This window comes from Protopterus annectens, chromosome 7.part1 (assembly GCF_019279795.1).
Source record: "Protopterus annectens isolate FY-2018-M chromosome 7.part1, PAN1.0, whole genome shotgun sequence".
Classification (NCBI taxonomy): Eukaryota; Metazoa; Chordata; order Ceratodontiformes; family Protopteridae; genus Protopterus; species Protopterus annectens.
This window is the reverse complement of record NC_056740.1, coordinates 12,301,173-12,317,983: the sequence shown is the minus strand read 5'-3', so window position 1 is coordinate 12,317,983 and position 16,811 is coordinate 12,301,173. Positions and strand designations below refer to the sequence as shown.

Below are 16,811 nucleotides of genomic sequence, written 5' to 3'. Positions count from 1 at the left end.
TCACAAACGAACCAATATTTGCACTATTATTTAATGTGTGTGTGTGTGTGTGTGTGTGTGTGTGTGTGTGTGTGTGTGTGTGTGTGTGTTGAACTGCATGTCTTGATTATGTTTACATTTACATTGCAGCTTTACTATCAATAGTTGTATTTTGTATTTATATCAACGGAACTCCGATTTTACAATCTATATTTCAAGGGGTGATTCACACCTGTCACGAGAAAAAGAACTATCTCACCCATATACATTATCTGGGTTTAAGGTAAATAACCCAAATATTTCTGGTTTCATAATGTAGCAAATGAGTATTATTGAAAAGGTGAATACATTTTGATTTGTGTAGCATGTGCCACATAGGATAGTGGTTATAAATGCATCTCAATACAATAATACCTTATGGGAGCACACACTTAGTGTGGAATAATACAAAAATATGTATTGTACTTCGTATTATTATTTTTTATTATTATTATTTAGCTAATGACGTGTGTGTGTGTGTGTGTGTGTGGCATTGCTGCCAACCTCTTAACACAAAAAAATCTGGACAAAGACAAAAATAATGAATGGAGAAGACAAAGCCCAAAATGGAGACAAATTTACAACTGCAATTTTAAATATTGCTATTATAAATTTAGAAAGTTGCTAGAATAAAAGGTTTTGTGTTATCATGCATTTTCTGAAGGATATAAAGTCTGAAACTCAAATGACAATCATTATTTAGTGAATTCAGTCTTTACTAATTTGCCATAAAAATCCAGAAAAATCACAAATTTTATGAGGAACAGATAAAAAATATGAGGCAAAAATCTGGACATTCTGCAAAAATCTGCACAATTAAGATGTATAACTGTGTAGTATTTTCTCATTGCAAGTTAAATTTCAATGGAATGTGAGGCACTTGACATTTTGGTGCAATGGGATGGAGACCAGAGGCACTTTGGTGCAATAGGGTGGAGATGGGAGGGAGGGTATTGGCAGAATGGAACATGAATAAACGCTAAAAACAACAAGCCAGGTATCTATAATGTTAACACAGCTATTGATGTTTGAATTATATATTTATCATTTATTTTCTTCATTTTAAGTAACTGTAAAGCCATGTGGACCACCAGATTCATTTCAAATATGTTTTGTAGTTTTGCTTTGATAGTCTATACATAAGGATTAACAGTTCTGCCCTATACAGTAATATGCTCAATGAATATTTCACTAGTGTACTGTATATTCAATATTTGCTCCTGCAAACTATTGTCCCCACTTGATTTTTATGTGTTGTATTTTTTTTTTAATTATATTGTCTTCTTTGTTCTTTAGTCTTTTTTAATGGCTTTGTATGTACATAACTACATACTTAATACCGGAGTGCTCTCATTGTAAATCAATAGTGTTCATAGCTTACATCACTCAAATTAATTTAAAAAATTGCTGCAGTTACATGCTCCTAGTTGTTGTGTTCCAGATTTTATTTTACTTTTATCCTTACATGATTCCTGTGCCCATAATTTGAAAGTGCAGTCATTTAAAGTACCCACATTAGTGTTATGTTGGACTATAGCTATTTTTAACTCACTGTTCAATATTATTTAATCTAGGACATGACTTTAGTTTATTTCCCAAATTAGCTCTAGCAAGTTCATTCATTATACCAGCTGCTGTGTTTGTATAGAAACATAGGGGAAAAAAATAACACAAACCATACTTGTTTGCTCGCATTTTTTTATTTATCTGATAAACCTTTATGGCTAGTTTTAATGCTGTGCTTAAATAATTTAACAATAAATAATGAGAAATGGGAAGCTGACTAGTTCATATAGAGTACTATGTTTTAATATGACTCTAAATATCCATGCTAGTACTTTTTCCCCAGAGCAGAATTTGATTTTACATATATTATCAAACTCCACCTGAGCTACACATTTTAAGCAACAATAACACATTTAAAAATTGGTTCAGGAAAGCAGTAACTTCCAGGATAGGATATTGATATAAGGTTAAAAAGGGCAGTGTTAAAATAAAATTTTCAACTATAATAAAGTGCTGCATTAACATTATCTTTTCCAAAACATCATTGATTGATCATAAATAAATATAGGGAGAAGGGCTCTTACATTTTTACAGCAGTATTATTCTGTCCCATGTGGCCTAGAATATAATGCACTTATAGTATTATAATGAATATGGGAGTAATTTGTTGCCATAGGATAACTCGTATCTCATGTTTTTGTGAGGCTAGTTGTATGAAACTCTTTGAAATGAGCTAATATCACAGAAAAAGAGATGTAGGCTCCAAAATGCTATTTATAAAATAGGCAAATAAATAGTGTATTTTTATCAAGGGTACTGCACTCTCAAAGCTAATGAATTTGTTAGAAGGATGATTGAACTAGAGTTACTCAAACAGTGGGGTGTTAGGTACACGGTTACTCCTTCCTTCACCTATATATACACTTTTTAAAAAAATTTAACAGTTCCCCTTGTGCTACTTCTTTTTGAAAACATGTACATCAAGGAATAAGGGTCAGCAAAACCCAGTTTTATGAATTATGTCCCATCCATTATTATGAATGTGAATGTATATGTACATGTACATATATGGGTGATATATAGGTGATTTGGTTTTGGTTGTGACATGCATTTATCGTGTGCCAATATTTGTCGGTATGTAAAGTTGTCATACGATGTTACAGTCAAACTGCAACAGTTTAACATTAATATACTTTTAGGGACTTATCTCTTTCTCTGTGGTTGTGCTACCACGGAATTAGTATATTTAATTTCTGGGGATTGTGGCGGTGGAGCCACCCTGTTGCAGAATATGAAAGAGTTTGTAGTTGTTTTGCATTATCGCCAATGTAACGCATTTGTTTACATTTTTTAATGTGTGTGTGTGTTTGTTATGAGACAGACACTGAGAGAGAGAAAGAGAGAGAGACAGAGGTATGTGCTGTAAGTATAAATGTATGATGATCAGGTTGTTTTAGCACTGTATGTGGTACTTGTAAACTCCCATTTGGAGTGTTGCATTCCTTTCTAAAGACCAAAATAGGTAGAGACAGCAATTTGATATGTACAGAAGTAGAATGGAGATTGTGCAATTGTGAAGAAGAATTTGATAAGTTGAATTTGATAAGTCTGTAAGAAAAGGATTCAAGAGAAATTGACGAGTTCCATTTGAAAGACATTAGAAAATATTATTTTGTTGAAAAAAAAAAGCTTTGTAATAAGAGGCACAGCCACAATTTGAAATAGTATTGTTTCAATTTACTTTAGTGCCTGTTTAAAGAAAACAGCAACTGTGGATGAACCAGCTGCTGTATCACAGCATCATGGTAAACCAATGTGTATTCCTTACAAATTAAAGTTATTTACTATAATGTAATAGGTTGTTTTCATAAACTTACTACCGCAAACCTGGTACCTATTACTTATATTTTTGAGATCCAAGGATAGAGGGATGATTTTGCTGAGTATTATTGCAGCCAGTAAGTTGCAGCCGAGGCTAAGCACCACTGAAAATTACTGAAGCCAGTTTTAATGATTTTTTTCTAATATATGCAAAGGAACACTGTTATTGCACTATTTAACTTTATCTCTAATCCCTTAATATTTTAGTTAGTGACTACTACTCTTAATCAATGGAAGCAAGCAATACCCTCCTATCAGTCCTTGTAAGAATATGGACTGTATGACAACACTACCATTTAATATGTAAATCTATACTACTAGCAAAACCCCAAAACAGTACTTTACTTGAAATGTAGATAATAAACATCAAAATGTTACAATTCCTATAGGCATGTGCAAAATAGAGTCAAAACCTTGTACTAAAGGCTATCAGTTTCCCACACCCATTCATAGTTCCTGACATCTCATGAGCACTGAGCTTAGAAACAACATTCAACTGCTACTGGATTTGTACTGTATTGACAACACTCATAGCATCACAGAAGCTATCAAATAAAAAGAAAGTCTTAAAGAAGTTTAGGGAGGATGGACAAGTGCACACAATTTCCACATGAAAGGGAAAAAATGGGGATGGTTGTCAGAATTACAACACTGCAAACCAACAAGAATGGTTTACTTCTCTCTTAAGGAAGGAATATAATCTCTTTGTAAGTACTATTAGGAGTGAACGAAGACCAAGGCATGGATTGTCTGGCAGCATCATTTAAGGGATTAACTTTATGAGCTTACATCTTTTGATAAGTGAGAATGCTAAACAGTTAAATTTCATATTGCACAATCTGTAATGCTAAAATCAAAACTAAATCAGTTTCCATATATTGAAGGCAGTAAATAATGGAAAATACAAAAAACTAAACTCATAATGTCCTCCTTCTGCCTTTGCTTAAATACTTGAAACATTCAATCTGATGTTGTAAATCTTTTGATGTAATGTGGTCCTATCTCACCACATTCTTAACTGACGGGTTCGGAGCCGAGAATCGCCTCCGACTCGGCCGCTATTTACTAGCTCAAAGTCTCTGATTGGCTGGGCTAGCCCTAGTATCCCAAGATGCACCACGCCCAAACCCCCAGATCTTGTTTGCCACTCGTAGTGTACAGACGTGGTCTCGAGCTTGGCTGTGGCTAAGTACCTTATTTAAACTGTTTTTTAGCTTATTTTTCTAAACTTTCTGTCAAAAGCTGTTCTTACAGCTACGTTGAGTGTATCCTATGTTTTGCGACTAGTTCAGTTAATTTTTTTAGTTTTTGTGGATTCCTTGTGTTTTAATTTAGAGGGCCTTAGCCTTTCCTGTGTCTGTTACGTCTGTAGGGGTGTTTAAGTTAGAGCCTCTTCCTTCAACTAGCTTAGTTTAAGTTTTTTTGTGGCATCCTTGTATTTGACGGGCTAGGCCCGTTTAAGTTAGAGGGCCTTAGCCCTCTCCTGTGTCTGTTAACTCTGTTGGGACTTTTAAGTTAGAGTCCCTTCCTCCTGCCTTCCTTAGCTTGTGTGTGGTTTATTGTGAATTACCATGTCAGGCAAAGATCAGAAGGAGCATAAGCCTTCTGGTTTTAAAAAGTGCACCAAATGTTCTTATAAGATGTCTTTGATAGATGGCCATGCCATCTGTGTGTATTGTTTGGGCACCATTCATTTGCAAGAATCTTGTAGTGTTTGTCACTCCTTTAGTTCTAGATTCTTGCACGAGAGGAAAAATAAATTGATTCTCAGGGGCCTTGTCAAACCTGCCTTTGAAGAAGCTTTGGAGTCTGCCTCCCCTAGTGGGAAATTTAAATCTAAACCAAAAAAGAGATCTCCGGCTCCGTCTAGTTCCTCAGAGCCATCGGAGAAGATATTGAAGACAGCTCCATTTTCCTTGGCTCCATTGGCTTTGGAGCCTAGAGAAGGAATTCTTGTGTCTGAGTCAGCTTCCTCGGCTCCATTGTTATCGGCGCCGCAGGAGGTTTCTGTGACACTGGAGCCAGCTTTGGCTGCGATTCTCTTGGAGCCAATTCGGAGCCCTTCTGCTAGTCTAAACCTGGATTCTATGGGTAAGATATCTCGACCACCTTCTGTGTCCTCCAAGTCTTCCAGGTTATCGGATTTGGATGTGGATAGAGTGGTGCAGAGGCTCCTTCAGGTGCCGGTGTTAGCCAGGTTATTTTCTGCTCCAGCCCAGTCGGCTCCGGAGCCTTCCCTCTTGTCGGTTCCGATTATTCCTCCTCCGGGCACCTCTGTGTCGTCGGAGCCGAGGTGTTCTGCATCGAGTGAGGTCCTGGGGTTGGCGCCGATACCCCCGTTAGGCTTTTCAGCTCCGACCTCAGCTCCAACCTTTTCAACTCCATCATCTGGTTGTGGCACCCCGGTTTCCTCGGTCGGACCCGAGGGGGATACATCGGGGCTTCATCCCTCGGCTCCAAGTCTCCCTCTTGGTGCCTCGGCTAAGGGAACCCTGACTCCAATTGTGGTTTCGGAGACAGGTCGGTCTTCGGATTCCGGTGGACCCGCATTCGAGGCCATGAGGAGTGCACTGGCCAGGTCTTCAGTGACTTCACTCGAATCAGCTACTGCTTCCTTTGACACTGGGGCTGGAGCCTCTGACACCAGTGGGGCTCGAAGGCTCGAGGATACTTCCATACATGGCCCCCAGCTTTCTGAGGGTCCTTCAGATTCGTCGCCTGAGGAGCCTCCCAGAAAGAAGTCATGCAAGAGGAAGCACGTTGACTCCCCGAATGAGTCCATCACTTCTGATACTGACCTTGATGATGCAGAGGGGTCCCCCAAGTCATCCTCCGATGGTGTCTCATTCTCCAATATTCTGGAGATTTTAAGGCAGAGAGGCGACTGGCCTTCCAAATCCCCATCTGAGGATCAGTCGGTCCTCGTCAAAGCCTTCGGAGCCCGACTTTCCACCTCCTGGGTGTTTCCGCCCTTCAACAAATTGTTAGACCTTATTTGTCGAAGGGTTTGGGAACACCTTGACTCCATGGAACCAGTGCCCAGCCGTCCAAACAAGTTTCTATCTGCACCCCCGGAGAAAGAGTTCCTAACTAAAGGAGTTCCTGTAGATGCCATGGTGGTGGCGTCTGACACTCAGCAAGAAGTTGCAGAAGCTTCTGCTTCTGTTCATCCTCCTAACAAGGAGTCCAGGAGTATGGATCGGTATGGGAAGCATACCCTGTCTTCAGCGACCTTTACTTTGCGGTTGTTGAACTATCTTTTCCACTTTACTAGGCTCCAAAGAGATCTCCTTAAGGAATTGGGAGATACCCTGCCGGGTAACTTGCCTGAGGCGGTGAATCAGACTGTCAATGCCCAGTTGTCTACCCTTTCCTCTATTGTCAATTCATCCATGAGGCTCATATCCTATGCAGCCAAAGGAGTGGGTAGGGCAACTAGCTCAGGTGTAGCCCTCAGGAGGCAAGCCTGGATGTGCCTGTGTCACTTCGCAGAAGCCTTCAAGTTTTCCTTCACTGATGCCCCCTTCGATGGGTCCTCCCTCTTTGGACCCAAAGTGAAAGACACTCTCACCAGATGTGAGCAGGAGGGTAAAACTTTGTCTGCCATAGGGGCCCGTTTCTTGCCTCCCTCTAGGCCTTATCCCAAGGCATGGAGGGGAGGCAAGATGTGTTTCAGGAAGTCTCAGAAGTCTTTCCCCGTCGAGTATGGTGACACCCCCTCCAGGGGCAGAGGAGGGGGTAATTACTCTGGAAGGTGCCGCCCTAGAGGCGGAGGAGGCCCCCGCAACTCAGGAGACTGTGAATCATTTCGTGGATCCTCCTACCAATGTCCCAGAGGGACTGCCCGACTGTGCTACTCCGGAGCCAGTCGCAGGCCATTTTTTGAGGCATCCTCTAGCCTGGTAAAGTATCACTCAGGATCAGTGGGTGCTCCGAATAATTACCGGAGGTTACACCATTCCCTTTCTTACACCCCCTCCCCTATCCAGGAAAAATCCCAGACATTCCACCCAGTCAAAGAGATCAAACAGCGCTAGAGGTTTCAAAGCTGCTGGAAAAAGGAGTCATCCAACCAATCCCCTCAGACCAGATTGGATCAGGAACTTACTCAAGATTATTTTTGGTGCCAAAAAGGACAGGGGACCTGAGGCCCATTCTGGACCTCAGCCGTTTAAACCGATTTGTACTGAAGTCCAAGTTCCGAATGGTTACTCTTCAGTCCATTTTCCCTTTTTTGGAAAAAGGAGTATGGATGTGCTCCATAGATCTCAAGGATGCTTATTACCACATCAAGATAAACAAGGCATCCAGGAGTCACCTATGCTTCTGGCTGGGAGCCAGTCACTACCAGTTTTGTGCCCTGCCTTTTGGTCTCACCACAGCCCCCAGGGTGTTTACCAAATGCTTAGCAATGGTGACAGCCCACTTGAGATGTCAAGGATTCCAGGTTTTTCCTTATCTGGATGACTGGCTTCTCACCGCCCCCTCCAGGCATCTACTCGTTCGAGCCATGAAGGCTACCATCACATTGGGCCAATACCTAGGGATTACCTTCAACTGGGAAAAATCTGTGTTGCGGCCATCACAGCGTGTTGCATTTATCGTCGCAGAGCTAGACTCCATCCAAATGAGAGCCTTTCTTCCAACAGAAGGAATCAAAGTGCTACAGGCTCAGGTGTTAGCCTTACTACCCCTCAAGAAAGTCCAAGTCAGACTTGCTCTTCAACTACTAGGGTCCATGGCGGCTACCATCATGCTAGTACCGCTAGCCAGGCTACATATGCGGATCCTCCAGTGGCTGGTCTCAGTCCAGTGGTCCTTTCAGGAGTTTCCTCTGTCTTATCCCATTCTCATCACGGAACAATGCCGACAAGACCTACATTGGTGGCTTCAGTCATCCAATCTAGACATAGGGAGACCACTGACCCCCCTGTCTCCTACTGCCACGGTGACCACGGACGCTTCCAGATAGGTTGGGGTGGCCATTATCTGGGCAGAACGGTCCAAGGCACATGGCAAGATCATGAGGTACACTTGCACATCAATGTCCTGGAAATGAGAGCAGTGCTTCTAGCATTGCAAGCACTTCAGAACTCTCTTCCCAAGGGGACAATTGCTATTCTTTCCGACAGTATGTCAGTCGTCTGGTATCTAAACAAGCAGGGTGGAACCAGGTCCTTGAACAACCGAGTTGCAACTCAGATCTTCTCCAGGTGGGGTCAACCTTGCTGCGATCTGTTTGACAGCCCCCTCAATGCCAAGTGCAGCATGTACTTCACTCTGATCCCCCCCCCCGGGGGGAGTCACCCAGGGACTCCCTAGCCCACGATTGGCCCCCAGGTCTGCTCTATGCCTTCCCTCCATTCCCTCTATTATCAAGAGTGATTCAGAAGGCAGCTTCCTTGGGAAGCAAGATGATTCTTATCGCACCATACTGGCCTCATCACGTTTGGTTCCCCTTTCTTCAGAAGTATACAGTGGATGGCCCTTGGACTCTGGAACCAGTACCAGACCTATTGATTCATCAGTCGGGTCAGTTCCATCCATCCCTACGAACCCTCAGGTTGACAGCGTGGCTGCTCCACTTCCATCCTTAATTAGACTACATTCCTTTTCACCTGAGGTGTTGCATATTCTGTCATCCTCCCACAAGTTGTCTACCAGAAAACTATACCCTAGCAAATGGAAAAGATTTGCTATCTGGGCTGAAGCACGCAATCTAGATCCCTTCACAGCCCCCTTGTCGGCGGTATTAGATTTTTTGGCTATGCTCTTCAAACAGGGTTCTGCTACCTCCACTATTAAGGTACAGCTGGCGGCCATTTTTAACTTTCACGTCTCACATGAGCCTTCCCTTATGGGCCATAAACTTTGTAAAGCCTTCCTGAAAGGAGCCTGGTTACACCGTCCTCCATTGTCACAACCAGTTTCACCATGGGATTTGAGCTTGGTGCTTCAAACCTTAACTTCTACCCCCTTTGAACCAGCTGACACTTGTGGATTAAAATATTTGTCTTGGAAGACAGCCTTTCTGGTCGCCATTACTTCAGCCAAGAGGGTATCGGAGCTTCAGGCCCTTTCCATAAAGCCCCTGTATTTGGTCTTCCACAAGGATAGGGTTTCCTTGAGACTCAACCCCTCCTTCCTTCCTAAGGTATCTTCTACCTTTTGTCTTCACCAATCCATTGAGTTACCAGTTTTCTTTCCAAACTTTTCAAATGAAGCGGAATTCAAATTCCACCAGTTGGATGTTCATAGACAACTAAGGTTTTATTTGCACAGGACACAACCCCACAGGAAATCGGATCAATTGTTTGTGTCCTTCTCAGAGAAGAAGAATGGTAGCCTTGTGACTAAAGGTATTATTGCTAAATGGATTAAGGACTGTATCTCCTTTATTTACACATCAGCAGGCAGAGATTTACCTTTCCCAGTTAAGGCTCATTCTACCAGGGCCATGGCTGCATCAGTAGCTTATCATGCTAGGCTCTCCTTGGATGACATCTGTGCTGCGGCCACCTGGTCCTCTTCGCACACCTTTGTTTCTTATTACAAGCTTGATTTGGTGTCTAGAGACCGGGCTTCCTTTGGTTCCACGGTGCTCAGGAGTATTGTCAGTGAGCCTCCCAGAATGTAGGTGCTAGGGATGCTGTCCCATCAGTTAAGAATGTGGCGAGATAGGACAACATTACATCAATTAGTTATGTACTCCCCATAATGTCAGATGTATGTGGTCCATCTCGTCTACATTCTTACTTACCCGCCCACCGTCCCCCGACCTGTTAGACTTGAAGGAGATTATGTTCTTAGACCCTTCTGAGGATGTTATTTTTTCTCTCTTCCTCTTTGTGTTATTTCTAGGAGGTTGTGTATGTCACTCTGTTATATTGTTGGCAAACAAGATCTGGGGGTTTGGGCATGGTGCATCTTGGGATACTAGGGCTAGCCCAGCCAATCAGAGACTTCGAGCTAGTAAATAGTGGCCGAGTCGGAGCCGATTCTCGGCTCTGAACCCATCAGTTAAGAATGTAGGTGAGATGGACCACATACATCTGACGTTATGGTGAGTACATAACTAATTGTTCATACATTATAGATGGGACCTCGGCTCCGTCCTTGGAACTGATATAGCCATTTTCCAGCTCACGTTAGCCAAAAACCCTCAGCAAAGAACCTACCCACAATGCCCCTCTCCTAGATATTCCAGATCTTGTTTGCCGCATTCCTAGTCAGACGTGTTAGCCATCTCTCTCAAAGCTAAGTAGTAAATTATTGATTTTATGACAATTGTTTTCTTCTAAATTACTAAATTTTTAGTCATGTTAGCCTTTTTTCACTGTCACCTATAATCTCGGCCTATTTCCTACCCTTTTCCTTGGTAATTTAATTTTTTAAACTAATCCAAAGGAAAGGTACACAGTCGTCGTGGAAGTGTATGCCGAAGACCTGTTCAATGTCCACAAGTTGTATATTCTACAAGTCAGACCTCAATAAAACTCTCCAGGGTCAATAAAAGCTCCAAAAGTTGTTTATTCGTCTTAAAACAAAGCAAACAAACTGGCGTTGACCTAGGTTTCGTCCGTCTCCACGGACTTCATCAGAATACAAGAAAATAGTAAATCTGAGCCACTTAAGTAGTTATACCAAAACCAATTGTCAATTATCCAATTGTATATCAATTATCGTTTTAAAAAACAAATTCAGTAACTCTCATGCAAAGTGTACATTATAAACACACAATAAAAAACACACCATAAAAACGTTCGTAAAAAATGAAGTATATCATAAAATACTCAGTATATATTTTTCTTTTGTGTAGTCAGTACATTTAAACCCAATAACCCCAACATCAAGTATATTGCATAAATATAGTATATAATAAATATATTGTGTATAGTATAAATAGTGTATGTATAATATAAACGTATATCTATAATAATATGCCCATAGTAAAATATATTCATGGGTAATAATAAAAATATATATGTATGTGTATAAAATTGTATATATATGTGAATATATATACATGTACAATATATAGAATGCATAAATATATACACACACATGTAAACATATGGTGTGTTCCTTTGATGAAAATGCTGGTTGTTATTTAAAAATATTTGAACTATTTAAAAATATTAAATATATCTAAAAATATTTGAAAATATTGTGTTGAAATCTTAAAATACTGAATTGAATAATACATGTGAAATGTACTCAAAATTAAAATTAAATATTAAATGTTGAGTGTAATGTATATAAAATACACAAAATGAAATTAACTAAATACCGATCAAGTCACTTCACAAGTTTGTTGCTACACAAACCACCAGGTATATGCTTAAAAAAGTTACTTCCCCTTGAGATTGTTAAGTCTCAAAATAGGTTTGATGCTACAATATTCATTCAACCCCGGGTAGTTGTGGGCGTTTAATAATATCTGCATCCTTAATTCTGATAGGTCTAGATTGTATTTGTTAATTCTACCTTGTGGATCATACTTAATATGTGATACACCAAAAAACTTATTCTTTCTATAGGATAGCATTGTTTTCCTTACCATGTCAAAGTTGGGTTTTAAACAGTGTGACAAGTGTGGACGTAAGATGCCTAACTCAGATACACATGTTCATTGTGTCTACTCTTTGGGCGTGGATCATATTAAAGCTGATTGTGACATTTGTGCTCGTTTTAGTAATCGGACACTAGCAGAACATAAGAATAAACTTATTTTAAAAGGTTTACTCAAGACACCTTTCTCAGAGGCTCTATCTGGGTCGGATGTCTCACCCCCTTCTAAGACCAAAAAATATAAGGAAAAACTTAGTCACTCGGTTCCTGCATCCCCGTCAGTTATGGAACCGAGTTGGCTCAGTGCTTTGCCAGTGCCCTGTTAAGACCTCATCGGTACCAGGATCTGTGTCCTCTCCCTCTGTGCCGACCATGGTATTCATTCCTATTTCGGTTCCAACCATGGCACCACTAACTTTAGTGCCGTCCTTGGTTCCCATATTGGCTCTGATAACTGTACATGCCACGGCACTATCCCTGTCCATGGTGCTGACAGTTTCCTCAGCTCCATGGGCTCCGATGACTGTACATACCTCAGCACCATCTCTGTTCATGGTGCTGACAACTTCTTTCCTTTGGATTAGTTTGGTGTATTTATCCTCTGGTTCTGGGTTCGTAATTTAATTTTTTACCCTTTTTGTTACTGTCTCTCTCTCTCTCTCCTGTCTTTGACAGGCCTTCCCTTTTTACTAGTGGTATTCCTTAACTAACATCACTGGTATTTTATTATTTTATCTTTATATTTTAAAGATTTTTATTATTATTATTATTGTATATATATATATATATATATATATATATGTATATATATATATATTTATATATTATTTTATCTTATTCTTTCTATAGGATAGCATTGTTTTCCTTACCATGTCAAAGTTGGGTTTTAAACAGTGTGACAAGTGTGGACGTAAGATGCCTAACTCAGATACACATGTTCATTGTGTCTACTCTTTGGGCGTGGATCATATTAAAGCTGATTGTGACATTTGTGCTCGTTTTAGTAATCGGACACTAGCAGAACATAAGAATAAACTTATTTTAAAAGGTTTACTCAAGACACCTTTCTCAGAGGCTCTATCTGGGTCGGATGTCTCACCCCCTTCTAAGACCAAAAAATATAAGGAAAAACTTAGTCACTCGGTTCCTGCATCCCCGTCAGTTATGGAACCGAGTTGGCTCAGTGCTTTGCCAGTGCCCTCGGCGCAGACCTCATCGGTACCAGGATCTGTGTCCTCTCCCTCTGTGCCGACCATGGTATTCATTCCTATTTCGGTTCCAACCATGGCACCACTAACTTTAGTGCCGTCATTGGTTCCCACATTGGCTCTGATAACTGTACATGCCACGGCACTATCCCTGTCCATGGTGCTGACAGTTTCCTCAGCTCCATGGGCTCCGATGACTGTACATACCTCAGCACCATCTCTGTTCATGGTGCTGACAACTTCTTTGGCTCCATGGAATCTCATGACTGTACATGCTTTGGCACCATCCCCAGCCACAGTGCTGACAGTTTCTTTGGCTACATCAGCTCTAAAATTCAAATACCTGCCAAGGACAAGATATTCTCCAATTTATAACTCTTTCTTGGGGCAGAGGTTTAGTCCCTTTCTAGAAAGACCTGATTCCACTTCACCAGTCTCCATTAGATCCACTAGGAATTTTTCTGAACTAGACCTAGTGCGGGTTGTGCATCAGCTTCTGGCAGCTAGGGGATTGCCCATTCCAGCTAGACCTTCCATCTCTCCTGGCTTGGAATCCTTTACCTCATCTTCCCCTGCTTATCCTCCTCCAGCATCCTCCTTGTTCCTGGTACCGATGCCCGCTTCATACTGTCTCGGCTCTGACAGCAGTGTCTCCCCTGTCAGCACTGACCACCCTTCCTGCATTGGCTACAATGGAGCTAATGCTTTCTCGGAGTGGTGCTTGAACTGTCCGTACCTTGGTACCTAATCTGACACCTATTTTCTCACTGGCACCATCTATGTCCATGGCAACAATGGCATCCAGTTCTCTCAGAACCCCTCAACTGGAGGTGGGCTTGAGTGCACCTGCTGTACAGGTGATGGAAAGAGCCCTTCATTCTGAAGGCTCACAGCCAGCACCTAGGACACCAGTATCAGAAACCTCCCCTAGCATGCTCTTCTCCCAACCCACTATGTTGGGACCCTGGGCATGGGATTCACAAAAATCCCCTGTGAAGGGAACCCCTTCTCTGGAGTCTTCCTCAGAAGATCCCACTGGGGAGCCACCCCAGAAGAAACTGTGCAAGAGGAAGCACCTTGACTCCTCAGAGGAATCTATCACAGAAGACACTGATTGTGATGAGGGAGAAGGGTCCCCACGCTCTCCCCCAGATGACGTTTCATTTGGCGACATTCTCGAAATCCTCAAACAGTGGGGGGAATGGAAGTCCTCTAACCCTTATTCTGAGGAATCAGTGTTTCTGCAGGCCTTCTGTGCCCAGCCATCTACTTCGTGGGTGACCCTACCAGCAGATGATCTTGATATACTAATTGTGCAGCATGCCTGGAAGGCCCCAGACAATGTAGAACCTGTGCCACGGAGGCCGGACAAAATTTTATCTACACCTGAAGACCAGCTCCTTTGGTCCAAGCAGCTGACAGTTGATTCTATGGTCATGGTGGCAGCCACCAAGAGGGAACTGGCAGAAGATAGTTCCACTGTCCATCCTCCAAACAGGGAGTCCTGGACCATGGACAGATTAGGGTGGACCTATGCATCAGTGACCTTCACCATTCAGATGCTGAATTATCTGGCACACTTTACTCGACTCCAAAGAGACCTAATTTCTGAAATGTCTTCCTCTTTGGTGGGAATACTGCCTGATGAAGTAGGTGACACTGTAGCCTCGCAGCTAGCTACCCTTGAATCCATCTCAAACTCCTTGATGCATTTGATATCTCACACCACCGAGGGGGCAGCTAGAGCTGCCTCATCTGGTGTTGTCATGAGACGTAATGCTTGGATGACACTGTGTGACTTAGCAGACCCCTTTAAATCTTTCTTCATCAATGCACCTGTCGACGAATCTGCACTTTTTGGACACAAGGTATGAGACACACTTGCACGTAGTGAGAAAGATGGAAAGACTTTATCTGCTGTGAGCATACACTTTTCCAACCCCCAAAGGCCCTACTCCAGAAACCAGAAGGGAGGAAAGATATGGTTCAAGAAATCCCAAGGATCCCTTCCTGACACTCGTGGTGAACAATCCCCCAGGGCAGAGGGGGCAGCTCATATGGAAGACACCCCTTTCAGGGTAGAGGGGGTCCGTATAACCAGGGAGCCAGAGATTCTTTCTCCGGCGTCCCTACCAACGCTCCTGAGCAGCAGCCTGATTGCTTTACTCTGGAAGCAGTCTGGGGTTGTTTTTCTCTGCATTTACCAGCCTGGCATCTTATTACTACCGATGTTTTGGTGCAGAGAATAATATCCAGAGGCTACCAAATACCATTCGACTTAACTCCCAGACCCGTTAAATGAATCCCCGATGTACCACCCAATCAGAGGGAATTAGCAACCTTAGAAACAGAAAAACTGCTAAGAAAGAGTCATCCAACCAGTCCCACCAGAACAGACAGGATCTGGGTTTTACTCGAGGTCCTTTTTAGCATTAAAAAAGACAGGGGACTGGAGACCAATCCTGGATCTCAGCCTACTGAACAAATCTATCAAACCTCAAAAATTCCAGATGGTCACAGAACAGCCCATTCTTCCCTTCCTAGGGAGGGACAATTGGATGTGCTCTATAGACCTACAAGATGTGCACTACCACATAAAGATGGATCACCGCTCATGGAGGTTTCTCTGCTTCCAGCTGGGAGCCAATCACTACCAGTTCAGGGCACTGCCATTTAGTCTTGACAGCCCCCCGAGTGTTCACCAAATGTATGGCAGTTGTGGTAGCCTATCTTCGACTACAAGGATTCCAGGTGTTTCCCTATCTAGGCGACTGGCTCCTTACCGCCCCAACCAGAAATCTCCTAGTCCATAGCCTCTCTTACACTCAAGGTCTCGCTCTCCGCTTGGGGATTACAATCAACAAAGACAAATCTCAGATGTCCCCAATGAAGACACTGGAATTTATTGGAGCGGTCTTCAACAGAACATCCTGCCAAGCTTCTCTCCCCCCCACAGGCTTTTGAAAATAAGTTACCAAATTCAAGACCTTCTTCCTCACATGTTTGTACCAGCATGTCTTGTACTGCAACTCTTGGGCTCCATGGCAGCTGCCATTACTTTAGTACCACTGTCGAGACTGCACATGAGAATCCTGCAGTGGCTCCTTTCCGCACAATGGTCATTGTTAACCCACCCACTCAACCACATAATATGCCTTACAAACCATTGCAAGGAAGAAATGCTAGGGTGGATGGAGCCACAAAATAATTTTTGGTGTTGACTGTTCTGTCTTCCCCAACCCATGGCCACGGTGACCACGAACGCTTTACTGTTAGGGTGTGGGGGGGGGGCATTTTCTGTGAAAGACTGTCCAAGGTACTTGGACCCCCATTGAGGCCAACTTGCACATAAATGTCCTGGAACTGAGGGCAGTTCTCTTAGTGTTGCAAGCGTTCCATGTATCTCTACCCTCGGGGACCATTGCAATTCAGTCAGACAACATGTCAGTCATCTGGTTTATCAACAAACATGGCGAAACCAGATCTTACCCCCTGTGTCGGGAAGCCATGAGGATTTGACACTGGGTAATAGCTTCCAGTCACTTTCTTATAGCAGTGCACATTCCCGGGTGTTCCAGCCTTATTGCGGACCATCTGAGCAGGAACATTCTGATGCCTCACGAGTGG

The 16,811-nt window shown here is 42.5% G+C and overlaps 1 protein-coding gene across 1 annotated transcript in view; it reads left to right on the top strand.

Annotated features, from left to right (window-relative positions):
• LOC122807523 (toxin MIT1-like) overlaps nucleotides 1-16,811 on the top strand; it is a 266,662-nt gene that overhangs the window by 334 nt on the left and 249,517 nt on the right. The gene's annotated exons all lie outside the window — the stretch shown is intronic.